This window comes from Pseudoliparis swirei, chromosome 15, assembly GCF_029220125.1.
Source record: "Pseudoliparis swirei isolate HS2019 ecotype Mariana Trench chromosome 15, NWPU_hadal_v1, whole genome shotgun sequence".
NCBI lineage: Eukaryota > Metazoa > Chordata > Actinopteri > Perciformes > Liparidae > Pseudoliparis > Pseudoliparis swirei.
This window is the reverse complement of record NC_079402.1, coordinates 18,232,204-18,247,111: the sequence shown is the minus strand read 5'-3', so window position 1 is coordinate 18,247,111 and position 14,908 is coordinate 18,232,204. Positions and strand designations below refer to the sequence as shown.

The following is a 14,908-nucleotide window of genomic DNA, read 5'->3' as shown; positions in this document are numbered from 1 at the left end:
TTATTTCTCATGACTGGCTGCCCTCTGGAGAGAGAAATGCTAGAAAGTAATGTTGTGGGAGCTCCGGAGTTCAGCGGCCACAGAAAGAGACGGGTGCAAATGTGCTGAGGAGTGGCAGCCGGTCCACAGGGAGGGGTCCAAAGGGAGACCCCTAAAAGCCGATGCACAGCCACACTGACTCACATTGGATGTCAGACCACAGAGCCTCCCTCAAGATACTCTCAGAATAACTGCATCATGGGAAACCGGGGAGACGTGTTAAAGAAACTGGCGGGGAGCTTTCAGATCCGACATGCGCTGCTCCGCCAGGCCCTGGCCGAGTGCCGGGGCACTTTTGTTCTGGTGGTGAGTACTGAAAGAGTAAAGGAGTTCAAAAGAGTCTGGATGGAGCGATGTGTTTTGTGGAAGAAGTCTCAACACCAGGGATGCATTTAACCCTCCTGTTACCTTTAGGGTCAATTTGACCCCATTCAATGTTTAATGTCGGTGTTCTTTGGGGTCAATTTGACCCCAGGCTGTTTTTCACTGTGTCAAACATATAAGAAATATCAACTTTTTAATATATTTAAAGGGCTATTTAGGTAGTCAACAAACAAACATAAAGTACCTCACACTTAAACTTGGAAAACAATATTCATTCTAATAATTTTCTGGAGGTTTTAATTGCTGGGGTCAAATTGACCCCGAGGGTAAAATATGTCAGTAAATATAAAGGTAACAGGAGGGTTAAACATTGAATGGGGTCAAATTGACCCTAAGGCAACAGGAGGGTTAAAAGTATTTATTTGACAGTCATTTCTGGTTGCTTTAAAGTTTCTGTCGACCTCCAAAAATCAGAGTCAATCTAATGTCTCGCAAATCAGATTAGTACTTACAGTCTCCATTCAGTGAGCTTAAAGCTCCCAGTTTGTGTGTTGTTCTCACTCTCCACCCCGATGGCGTGCTCTCTCCTGCTCAGCATTTCAAAAGAGACTGAGCTTCGCGCCAAGAGAGGTAACAGCTGCTTTCCGCTTCTGGTTTAGAGCCCTACCCCCGGTTTTAGACTTCAGAATAAGAGCCTAAACAGGAAACCAGCTAGGATCTCAAGGGAAACGCACCTCTACCACAATAAAACCAATCTCATTCATACTGTCCACATCCTACAGTTGTGATAACAATAAACCTCATAAAATGAACTTTACAGTTACAAATATAATACAGTGATCATACTTGTCTATGCTTCTTAATACATTAATCGGAATATTCCTCCCTAATATCCACTATGTAAATTATCTTTCTATATGCATTATTTAAAACATAAGACTTCCTTATTTACATGTGCAAGTGTACATAAAATCCACGACAACCTAACAGTACAGAGAGCGTGACAGAGGGCTGCGTGCATCACTGTAAACAAGGGCAATAGAGGAATAGCCAGATGTGTAGCGTTCTCTGTGTAAACTTGTTTTTAACTACATTTTAAATCGAATATATGTTTCTCAGATATCGTCTGCTGCCATTCATTGAAATGAAAGGGAATGCAAGCCGTGATGTTATGCTGTTTAGGAAATATATGTGTTTTTTCATGATTTACTTTACAGTTTTCATGCTTTTCTGGTGTATTCTCCTTTAAAATGTACGACGACTTTAAACGTGTGACCTAGTTTGGCTTTTTGGTCTCCTATGGTTGTGAATGAGAAACTCCTCCACCAGAAATATACCTAACACCTGCGTGTGTAGAGGACTCACTTGTTACAAAAAAGTAAAACATATATTTAAGTCCAGCGCAATACAATGTTACTGAATATGTCTGCAAAATATCTCAGATATGAAAACAACAGCGTTCATTGTGGAGTCAGTGGCATTTGCCCCAGCTTCAACGAGGAAAGAGAAAAATGGATTTTGTGTGCATGTGTGTGTGTGTGTGAGTGTGTGTGTGAGTGTGTGGTTCTCCATGTGTCTTCTGTACGACTGGTTTGATGTTCAAAGTCGACTTTTAATAAAACTATTTTAACGGTAAAGAAATGTTAACCGCTGCTCTCTCCTCATTAAATTGCTGCTTTCATAAATATCTATGAAGCAAACACACACAGAGCAACGCCAACTCTATTCATATGAACTTTAGCCTCCGTTAATTATCTCCCTGTTTCTCCCTTGTACTTTTAAGACATAACAAAAACATTTTATTTTACATCCATATTCTTTGAGAATGATACAAGGCTTCACGCAGCAGCTGCAGTCCCCCCACGGAGGTGAGCCACGAGACTCTTTCAAAAAAAATTAAAACAAAATGTTTTTCAGCCCGTGCAAAAACACCCCGGAGTCCCTCCCGCTTCTCACGGCGCCGACGGTGAAAACGCCGGCCCGGTTTGTTATTCTGCTGCCCAGCTGTGACTGATCTGTTAATTCAAGGAGACCTTTCACTCCACCCACCTCCCCCGGGTGGAGTCAGATTGTTGTCGGCAGCAATGTCGCCCCACAAAGGCTGCACGAAACATACACGTGACCTCGGGGAGGTCACAGAGACACACCCTGGATGTGACCCCGCTGGACACCTGACCCGGGGTCGGGCCACCGTGGGGCTTTATTTTTACCTTCGCATTGAAAATGCGGAAGGTTATGTTTTGATCGCCGTGTATTTATTTATTTATTTACATTTTTAAAAGTTTTAAACCGAATCGCATGAAATTTAGTGGGATGATTGGTTATTATCCGGGGGCCATTTGAGTAGACTTTGGGATCAATCGGGTCAAAGGTCAAGGTCATGAAAAGGTCACAATCTTCTTTTTACCATAGCGCGGTCAATTTGTATCCAATTGGCATGCAACTAATGCCAAAATGTTCATAATTCAATGCCCAATCTTGTGATATGCGAAGGTATGCGCTCTACCGAGTGCCCGCTCTAGTTCCTCTTTGAAGGTGTTTTACTACCGAGTGTCTACAATAGGAACTTAATATCAGGGTGTGTCTGTCTGTGTGTGTGTGTGTGTGTGTGTGTGTGTGTGTGTGTGTGTGTGTGTGTGTGTGTGTGTGTGTGTGTGTGTGTGTGTGTGTGTGTGTGTGTGTGTGTTTAAAACATTTTCTTTTTTGAACTTCACCGGATATTTCTAGGTTGGAATCATAAAAAATAAAATAAAATGTAAAAACACATGACGGAGTAATTCCAGGTGGCTCCTCTGAAGTGTCGCCCCCTCCTCTCTCCAGATGTTTGGTTGTGGCGCAGTAGCACAGCTGGTGCTGAGCAGAGGCTCCCATGGCACCTTCCTCACCGTCAACATGGCTTTTGGCTTCGCCGCCACGTTGGGCATCCTCATGAGCGGGCAGATCTCAGGTGAGGATGTACTGCAGTGACGTGTGTATACCTGTACTCCCACATCATTAAAGTCCATAAATAAGTCCATCAAAACGGACTTATTTATGGACTCAGCAAAGAAACAAGTTCTCACACAGCCCATAATAACATATAAAACGGGTTCCTTATGTGGTGTAGTAACAATGCCGTGTGGTCAATAGGCTTTTTGTCACATTGATTAAATGTGCCCGCTCAGTTTGTGGAGAAGGAGTTAACACTTTAATGCCTCTTTCTAAACACATTTAACGAGGCGAGACGAGAAAAAGAAAACGTAGTAAAAAAGGGTTGACGTCGCAACTTTCATGATTTATATTTAGACGCCCGTCTCGCTGCAACAATGAGGCAGCGAAGCCAACGTCGACAAAGGGTTGACTCGGCAAAAAAAAGAAAAATGGAGGAAAACTTTATCTTCATCAACAAAAACCACACACACACACACACACACTCGGCGGAGCGATACGGCCATTAGCATTACTGCCATGCGGTACCTGTCATTCACAGTGTATTTCTGCAAGACCCGGCTTTTTCCTCCATCTTCCATCGGCATAACGGGGAGTCATTATTATCGACGGCTCGACAGACACTAAATATCAGCAACGGGTAAACTGGCGGTTATCTAACGCGCCGTGTTCACCCCAATGATGCGTTCGCCTGCAGAATGACAGCTGGAGGCAGCGGGGGGGTTAGCAGATCTGGGAGGCAGTGGACGAGGCAATGCAAAGTTTAGAAGAGAACACACACACACACACAGTGAGAGGGGCAACTCGGCCCTGAACCTGGAAACTAACGCGGTCCTTTAATTGAAAGGAAAGGGAGAGAGTGGATCCTCAATCACGGTCCTCTGTGTCGAAAAGCAGCGGCACTACAAAGGGTTCCGCGGTTCACTCGCACTCACTCCTCCGATGCCTTTTATAATGAGGCTGTCCCATCCCCCCCCCCCCCTTCCCCCTCTAACATACATTGCGGCTGAGAAAATAAGCTCTCATAATTAGACAGCTCCTACACTGACACGATTCAGGTGTGAAAATAATCTTTTTATCCCTCCAATTTAATCTGTGTCACAGAGACCTTCCATCCAAACAAGACTTTACAGAAGCCAGTCGCTGAATATCGGCCTGAGAAAAAGGGGGGGGGGGCGGCGGGGTGTTTGATACAGTAGAGATAAAAAAGAAAAAACTGCCTCCTTGTGTTTTTGTTTTCCTGGGTTGAATCTGATCAAATATTTGAATGAAAGCGCCCCCAAAGGTTCTGTATTTTTGCTCACCTTCAGGGGGTCATCTGAACCCAGCGGTGACCTTCTCCCTGTGTTTCCTCGGGAGAGAGCCGTGGAGGAAGTTCCCGCTGTTCTTTTTCTTCCAGACTCTCGGAGCCTTTCTGGGCGCAGCGGTCGTATTCGGCATGCTCATCGGTGCGTGGGACCGAAGTGAAAGAATCACATTGAAAACACGTGTTCTACAACTCAAGCCGGATGGCTGTACTCGCCCAGTATACGCAAAAAAAGTCATTCGTACATTCTTCCCACCAGATGCATTGTGGGACTTTAGCCACGGGAAGCTGATCGTGGTGGGGACGAACGCCACGGCCGGGATTTTCGCCACATAATCCATCCAAACATCTCAGCCTGGTTAACGGATTCTTCGATCAGGTAACGGTGACTCCATACTAACTACTCAATATTCATTCATAATTTCTGTCATATTCATTGAATGTGTTGTGACTCTGTAACACATGACATCTGTTGATTCTGTCCATCCTGGGAGGGGATCCTCCTCTGTTGCTCTCCTGAAGGTTTATTCCCTTTTTTTTTCCTGTGAAAGGGAGCAACCTACTTGTTCCTGATCCGATGTGAGGTCCTGAGACATGGATGTCGTATGTGTACATATTGTAAAGCCCTCTGAGGCACATTTGTAATTTACGATATTGGGTTATATCAGATAAACTGGATTGAATTGAAACAGCACTTCCTCTGCGCTGCGATGCAATCGGACCAGCACTGCAGTACATCTGCCACTAGCCAGACCCTGACATGGCACAGCAAATGGACTCTATAGAATATCGACTGTCGAGTCCAGGCCCGTGGTGAGCATGCCGCCCTGCGAATGGAAGAGAACAGCCTGGGTTCCCCTCCGCTCTCCTCGTGGTGCCTTTCATCCGATGGTGTCAGGAGGCTGTGGACAGTGGGAGCTGTGTGACGTGTTCTGATGGAAAGGTTGACAAGATTGCCAGATTTCACACTCTTCAAGAGAAGTTTCCAGTTTGACGGCTCGCCAACCTCGAGATGTTTTGATGGGAAGCTATTTTATAGGTTACTGTTTGACAGATATTACAAATACTCTTCAAATCCCCTGTGTGAGGAGGCGATTGGGGAGGATGGGAGGGACCGAACTGTAGACCTTCACCGAGGCTTCTGTAAAACTGAAAAATGAAATGTAAACTTCAGTGGCACTTAAATAGCACTTACTTATGGTACTTTTGTAGTTCGACTATGTTGAGGAAATGTTACTTCCTGTATTCTTGTTGTTCTTAGTTTATACTCTAGGTTGAAATGCACTTATTGTAAGTCGCTTTGGATAAAAGCGTCTGCTAAATGACATGTAATGTAAATAGGAATCCTTCTCATGATAACTAAACTTGAATTAAACCTTACCAAGAAGTGCTGTTGCCTAAAATAAAAAGTAATTTCGTTTTGAAAAGAAAAAAAACCCCGCAACAAGCAGTTAAAACACTACAATGTTGAAACATGGAAATGTTGATATAAAACCTATTTTTGGTTCAGAACATTGAGTTTTAATATACCCTTGGTTTGCAGATATGCCAAAATTGTAATCTATCTAGGGAATCAGTTGAAGAAATCGAAAGAAATGCTGTTTTAAAATAGATTTGAAGACTCTTGATTATTCATGCATTATGTCTCATTAATATAAATAATAAAGGTTGATCAAAAGAATGTAAACTGAAAGCAGGAATAGATCATTCCCTCTGTGCTGTTCCTCAGATTATTGGAACAGCTGCATTGATCGTATGCGTCCTGGCCATCGTGGATCCAAACAACAATGCGGTCCCTGGAGGTCTGGAGCCCTTCACTGTTGGCTTTGTGGTGTTAGTCATCGGCCTGTCGATGGGCTTCAACTCCGGCTACGCCGTCAACCCGGCCAGGGACCTGGGGCCGCGCCTCTTCACGGCTCTCGCGGGCTGGGGGGGGGGGGGAGGTTTTCACGTGAGTATAGAGCGCAGTATTGAACTGCAGGGATATCACGGCGCAGCCGCTTCGGAGGTTATCAGCCAATCTAATGTTATCAGCCTCATAGATATGGGTTAGAAGGGGCCTTCTACTCGAAGTGGGCTCAGAAGGCCGTTATCTATTCACACGGTTGATTATCTGTACGGATAAGTCGCTGAAGTCGTGGACCTCTAGTGGTCGTAGTGTTTATGACGGGAGTAAAGGAGGAAGTCAGATGGGACGGTATATATATATTATATATATATATACACTACCGTTCAAAGGTTTGGGATCACTTAGAAATGTCCTTATTTTTCAAAGAAAAGCATTGTTTTTTTCAATGAAGATCAAATTAAATCAATCAGAAATACACTCTATACATTGTTAATGTGGTAAATGACTATTCTAGGTGGAAACGTCTGGTTTCTAATGAAATATCTCCATAGGTGTATAGAGGCCCATTTGCATCAACTATCACTCCAGTGTTCTAATGGTACATTGTGTTTGCTAATCGCCTTAGAAGACTAATGGATGATTAGAAAACCCTTGTGCAATTATGTTAGCACAGCTGAAAACTGTTTTGCTGATGAGAGAAGCTATAAAACTGGCCTTCCTTTGAGCTAGTTGATTATCTGGAGCATCACATTTGTGGGTTCGATAAGACTCTCAAAATGGCCAGAAAAAAAGAACTTTCATGTGAAACTCGCCAGTCTATTCTTGTTCTTAGAAATGAAGGCTATTCCATGCGAGAAATTGCAAAGAAACTGAAAATTTCCTACAGCGGTGTGTACTACTCCCTTCAGAGAACAGCACAAACGGGCTCTAACCAGAGCAGAAAGAGAAGTGGGACGCCCGGTGCACAACTCAGCAAGAAGACAAGTACATTAGAGTCTCTAGTTTGAGAAATAGACGCCTCACAGGTCCTCAACTGGCAGCTTCTTTAAATGGTACCCGAAAACGCCAGTGTCAACGTCGACAGTGAAGAGGCGACTCCGGGATGCTGGCCTTCTAGGCAGAGTGGCAAAGAAAAGCCATATCTGAGACTGGCCAATAAAAGAAAAGATTGGTATGGGCAAAAGAACACAGGCATTGGACAGAGGAAGCTTGGAAAAGGTGTTATGGACAGATGAATCCAAGTTTGAGGTGTTTGGATCACACAGAAGAACATTTGTGAGACGCAGAACAGGTGAAAAGATGCTGGAAGAGTGCCTGACACCATCTGTCAAGCATGGTGGAGGTCATGTGATGGTCTGGGGCTGCTTTGGTGCTGGTAAAGTGGGAGATTTGTACCAGGTAAAAGGGATTTTAAATAAGGAAGGCTATCACTCCATTTTGCAACGCCATGCCATACCCTGTGGGCAGCGCTTGATTGGAGCCAATTTCCTCCTCCAACAGGACAATGACCCAAAGCACACCTCCACATTGTGCAAGAACTATTGAGGGAAGAAGCAGGCAGCTGGTATGCTGTCTGTAATGGAGTGGCCAGCACAGTCACCAGATCTCAACCCCATTGAGCTGTTGTGGGAGCAGCTTGACCGTATGGTCCGCAAGAAGTGCCCATCAAGCCAATCCAACTTGTGGCAGGTGCTTCAACAAATTAACAGCTAGAATGCCAAAGGTCTGCAATGCTGTAATTGCTGCAAAAGGAGCATTCTTTGACGAAAGCAAAGTTTGAAGAAAAAAATTAATACTTCAAATACAAATCATTATTTCTAACCTTGTCAATGTCTTGACTATATTTTCTATACATTTTGCAACTCATTTGATAAATAAAAGTGTGAGTTTTCATGGAAAACACGAAATTGTCTGGGTGATCCCAAACTTTTGAACGGTAGTGTATATATATAATATATAATATTATATATATATATATAATATATATTATATATATATATATATCGACACAGTCACCATAGAATGGAAGTTGTGGTAGATCCATCCATCCATCCATTATCCATACCGCTTATCCTCATTAGGGTCGCGGGGCGCTGGAGCCGATCCCAGCTGACCATCCAGTCCATCCAGGAGTTGTGGTAGATGGATGTGTTAAAAAAAAACACAGGACTTTCACCTAGGTCACTGCTGTTCATGTCATGTTCTTTGAGAAACCAAAATCGAATAATAAGTTATTATCGTCCTTTTGTTAAAAACTTTTTTTTTACCAAACCCAAATTCTTTTTCTAAACTTAACCAAGCATTTTTATTGCCAAAAAATCGTACGTTTTTTTTTTTTTAAATGACAATGTTAAGTTATAGGTCGAGGTGAAGTTTGGCCCGTCTGAACAATTCCCTCCAAAACATATAGTAGAATTGTGTTTCTTAATTGTGCTTTTTTTGTTTGTTTTGTGGCTGTTATGAAAAAAATCATGCAGCATTGCATTGTGGGGGCAGAATATTACAGCATGAGTGGACCTGTAAACATTGTAGCAATTTAGTATTGTGCTTTTTTACAAGAAGGAAATCACAAGAGGCAAATTCAAAGCACCTTTGGCCCCGAGATTAAAGCACCAACACCTCTGGGCACTACATTTCCCATAATGCCACTCCATAGCATCTTTCGATCAAACTCTCTACCTTCACATTGTAAGGCAGGCTCCCCAAGGGCCACAGAGGACACGCCGTGGCGAGAAAAAAACAAACTTAAATGTGTAAAATCGGTGCACTGCCCCTTTAAATATATTTGAATTTGAATTTCTCGATATTGACACGCTCTCTGACCCAGAACTCTTCATCTATGCAACTTGTGCTATACACTCATATGTTATTTAGGCCTGCTATAGGTAAATTGAATAAAAGATGTTAAATGCCATCATGCATTACAGTTTGTTTTTCTTCTATTCCCATCCAGAGCAAACACCTACTGGTTCTTTGTGCCAATCTGTGCACCCTTCCTGGGAGCAGTGGTGGGTGTGCTGTGTTACCAGCTGATGATTGGATACCATTTAGAAGGAGAAGTCAAAAAGAAGCAGAAGGAGGAGGAGGAGGAGGAACGGTTAAAACATTCTAGTATGACAACCATCGAAGATGCATAAGCATCACAGAATTTTTTTCGATTATGTTGCAGTAGATGGTGTATTATGTTGCAATAGATGGTGTATTATGTTGCAGTAGATGGTGTATTATGTTGCAATAGATGGTGGATTATGTTGCAGTAGATGGTGTATTATGTTACAGTAGATGGTGTATTATGTTGCAATAGATGGTGGATTATGTTGCAGTAGATGGTGTATTATGTTGCAGTAGATGGTGTATTATGTTGCAGTAGATGGTGTATTATGTTGCAATAGATGGTGGATTATGTTGCAGTAGATGGTGTATTATGTTGCAATAGATGGTGGATTATGTTGCAGTAGATGGTGTATTATGTTGCAATAGATGGTGTATTATGTTGCAATAGATGGTGGATTATGTTGCAGTAGATGGTGTATTATGTTGCAATAGATGGTGTATTATGTTGCAGTAAATCGTGGATTATGTTGCAGTAGATGGTGGATTATGTTGCAGTAGATGGTGTATTCTCTTGCAGTAAATGGTGGATTATGTTGCAGGCCTATATATATACAGTGTATATACAGGACTATCTCAGAAAATTAGAATATTGTGATAAAGTTCTTTATTTTCTGTAATGCAATTAAAAAAACAAAAATGTCATGCATTCTGGATTCATTACAAATCAACTGAAATATTGCAAGCCTTTTATTCTTTTAATATTGCTGATTATGGTTTACAGCTTAAGAAAACTCTAAAGTCCTATCTCATAAAATTTGAATATTTCCTCAGACCAAGTTAAAAAAAAGATTTATAACAGCAAAACAAAATCAAACATTTGAAAATGTGTTTCCAGGTGTTTCGAGTTAATTAGACGATTCAAGTGATTTGTTTAATACCCTACTAGTATACTTTTTCATGATATTCTAATATTTAGAAATAGGATATTTGAGTTTTCTTAAGCTGTAAGCCATAATCAGCAATATTAAAGGAATAAAAGGCTTGCAATATTTCAGTTGATTTGTAATGAATCCAGAATGCATGACATTTTTGTTTTTTTAATTGCATTACAGAAAATAAAGAACTTTATCACAATATTCTAATTTTCTGAGACAGTCCTGTATATATACTGTATATATATATATACATTAAATGGATTCTTATTACCTCACAAGTATATTGTTTTGCTTTTCAACGATTTCTGAATAAATTATAATTTTAAATATATATATATATTTTATCTCACATACCCCCATTTCAGAACTACTGAGTTCTAGCTCCAGGAAGTCCTTAAGATGGAAGAAAGCATCAAATCACCCTTTTGTATTCCACTGACTTGAAATCTCTATGTGTTTCCTGATGTTTGTTTGATTCAAAATAAAAACATGTGACATTGTGATCGCGTCTTTTAGTCTTACTTGCAATATTTACATGTACAGTAATCAACTTCTTACAGACCCACAGCTGTGTAACATATATACGTAGATTCACATTTTGAGAGGTACGATGTGTGGCAGAAAAAGGCTGGATTTTTTAAAATAAGAATCAAGAAAAAGTTAATTTATGGTCAAAAACCTCGATTTAAAAACTTCAACAGCAGAAACATTGATCGGTGCTTTTGTTTCCCAGCCTCAATTTAAGACATTGTTTCAGCTGGTTCTTGGCTTAGGATGACGTCATCAAAAGGTCTTCAAATGTACACAACATAGTCAGCACCGATCTGTGTTTAGTCACCTGTAATGTTTGAAGGACATTATCTCATTAAGCCACGCCCCCAAGAGATACCATTTCATAAAAGAAGAACATTATTAAACCATATATTTGTGAGGCCCCGGCATGCAAACAGTGACATTTGCTACATTATAAATGTCCTCCAGATAAAGATATGCCTCTTTTGGTTCATAGTGCCTCAGGTGGTTATCACTGTTAGAAATTCAATCTTGGTTTGAAAGGGCAGGAGGGGGCACAAAAGGTCACGGGTATTTGCTTGAGATCACGCTTCCCCAACCATTATACAACACAGCACACACACACACACACACACACACACATCTGAAGTTCATATCTTCCACAGACGTCCATCAATGCCCAATTACCATCGGAGAGGCAAACGAATATTCTGCATAAACATATCAGTGATGACATTTTTGGTGTCTGGGTAGAGAATATCAATAAGTCAGATTTTACAAAGGCTTAAACTTCAGAGACGGCTGTTTGACATTTGGAGTCCCTTTTTTTGGCATGACCTTTGCATCAGTTCAACAAACATATCTATTGTCAATCTATGCGTCTGCCTCTGAAATTATAATTCACCTGCCCGCTGACTCGCAGAAGAGACGCAGAGCAGCAGGATTGTTGCTTTTTGTTTTTATAGACGTCAACATACAACCAGGAAGTGAGGTTCATCCGTCTTTTCTGTGTAAAAGTTCCATTATAAAATATGACATTACAACTATGACAAGGGTCGGTTGATGAATACAAATGTTTAAAAAAAAGGCATAACTACAGAGAAAATCCAAATGTGCTTTTCATTTCCTTTGCATTAGTCGGTCTTATATGGATGATGGGGCAGAAATGAAAAGTGTTATCTAAGAGCAGGAAAGAAATTCAGCAACATATACTGCAAGAGTAATATCGCCTTATAACCCTCTCTCCGTGGTTGACACATTAGTTTGTTGTCTATCAACACGCACAGGCCTCAATATCGAATCTAAAAAATGTTTTTAACATGTGCACATACGGGTAACAGGTTTTCATTTCAGATTTAACACGCAGCATATGAAATGCCATATTCAGCCTCACCTTCCAGTCATGCCACATGACTGAATGAAAGCTTGAGCCACAGCGCCACCATGTGGTGAAGGAGTGAACCGTCAACACTTTAACCACTGAGTCGTATATTCAGGAATGCACACACAGGTACACACCTCGAGGACATTACGAGGCCTGAAGTACCAAATAGCACAACGTGTACTCTACTTGTGTTTTGCAGCGTTTTAAGAAAATTAACCAAATTATAATAACCAGGGGACGGTTTTTCAAAAGTTTGAATCTGGATCAAACTGATCCAGATTTTGAAATCTCTTTTTCTGCTATCCAGGATCACGTAATCCATTTTATTTTGATGTGGTTTTTCAAAGCAATGTGGGATTGGATTACTCTTCTCCGGATTCAAACTGTTACTATTACCTGTGGTCTAAATGGGATCACAATGTAGCTGTGTAAAGAACAACAGGTAGAATAGTGTGGGGTCACTCCAATATGCTTTATTGGAACAGAAAATAGGACTGAACGGAACAGCAAACAAACGATATAAACATCCCCCTCCATTGTCCATTTCTTGGAAACAGGCAGTCCGCTGTAAAATGCATTATAAAAATGTTGTATTATTTAACTAACCCATTGTAGTTACCTAGTTTTATTACTGATATCCACCATGAATCCACCCTCCTGCTGGGATCAGTTTAATCCTGATTTTTCCGATCAAAAAGTTCCCAATCCTACCAAAAAGTTTTTAAAAACTCAAACTCAAGGTTTGATCCGGATCAACAACAAGATTGGATTACGTGATCCAATCCAATTTCTGAATCCTTTTTTCCTTGAAAAAAACCCAATTTTCAAGATTTGATCCAATCCGATAGCCGTAATCCGATCAGATTACTTTTTGAAAAACCGTCCCCACAACATTTAATTCATGTCCAAATTTACGTGGGGGGGAAAAAACATATTCCATACCCAGGAAATGGATTCATTCCAGTAATTGAGTGGACTGGCTGCGTACACAGACTGAATGACGGCCTGGTAGAGCAATACAAACTAAAAGGGCACATTGTCTTCATATCCTCATTTTACAATGAATTTCAGTTCCTTGATGCACTTCCCTCTCCGCCGTCTCACATTGCAACCGGGCCGGCCCAATACATACTTTCCGTCTGCAACAACAAGGTAGGCCTACTGTAAAGGGATACCAGCCCAAACACGCACCAGGAAGCCGCTCGCTATATGCATTGTGTGTGATGAGCTGGCCGTCGCCGGCTCATCACACACAAGGGTTTCATGTTTCCGTCTCACACACACGATTCCGAAACGTCTCGCACCTCATACATAAAGGAATACCTGACGTCTTTCTACATTCGACATTCAAAGCTATACAATTGGTTTTAAAAGAGGTATGTCAGCTGTGTCACCCACATGGTTGATATATTCAGATTCTCTTTGAACCAGCGACACTGTAAACAGCTTTTCTAAGGAAGTGCATCATTTCTCTTTCCGTTGTAGAGATTACATTACATTTAATATTATTTACTCGAAGTAACTTACATTCATGTTACCTTCATGTTACATTCATACACCGTAGGCACAGCTACAGGGAGCATTTCAGGGTTAAGTGTCGTGCTCAAGGACACATTACATCACATCATATGTCATTTAGCAGACGCTTTTATCCAAAGCGATCTATAATAAGTGAATTCAACCATGAGTACAAACTCAGAACAACAATAATCAAGAAAGTAACATTTCTTCATGAAAGTCAAACTACAAAAGTACCATAAGTAATACCATAAGTAATCCATTAAAGTAATACCATAAGTAATACATTAAAGTAATACCATAAGTAATACCATAAGTAATCCATTACTGGGGGGGGGGGGGTGCTAGTGAGAGGGTGTTCACCTGTGCAGGGTTTTTCCTGCATAGAGAAAATGTGGGCGCGCGCCTAAGCCGTAATTTAACACTGAGGTGTGCTCATCTGTGTGCGCGCCTCCCGGCTGAGGGAGGCGCGCGCCGGCATCGGAGCTCTGGCGCGCGAGACGAAAATTACAGGGTGACGGGTGGTCAGATTTCACACTGTTATAATAGTAGGGGAAACACTGGAGTTGATAAGCGTGTCTTCTTGGCTGATCAATACGCAACTGTGAGGTGCGCGACTTGTCTGAGCAGCCAGTTGCTGATCACTCACTCAACAGCCCGACGTGCATGAATAGACGGTGCGCGCGCAGCGCGCAAACATTTTTTTTGGGAGCACCGAAGACCCATTTTGACCCAGGAAAAACCCTGCTGTGTGCGTGGATGTGTCGGCGCGCATCACGGCAGACAGAGCGATGCGACCCGAGATGTGTTAACGGGGGTGCTGAGCGATTAAATATATCTCTTGTTCTGCCTGTTTTGTGATATACATGCCTAAAAGGCGCCGAATATTTCTAGACTGAAATAATATCGGCATTATAATTCTTATAACTATGAGGATTTTTTTAGTTGCCTATTTTGTGTGCCCCCTCAGGACTCGGTGCCCTACGCGCAGCGCGTAGTGCGCTATGGGAGCGGCGGCGCTGATCACAACTCTGATCAAAACAAAAACTAATACTAGG

The 14,908-nt window shown here is 41.7% G+C and overlaps 1 pseudogene; it reads left to right on the top strand.

The window, feature by feature from the left end:
* Positions 1 to 237: 237 nt before the first annotated feature.
* LOC130205234 (aquaporin-3-like) lies at positions 238 to 9,583 on the top strand (annotated as a pseudogene).
* Positions 9,584 to 14,908: the final 5,325 nt, after the last annotated feature.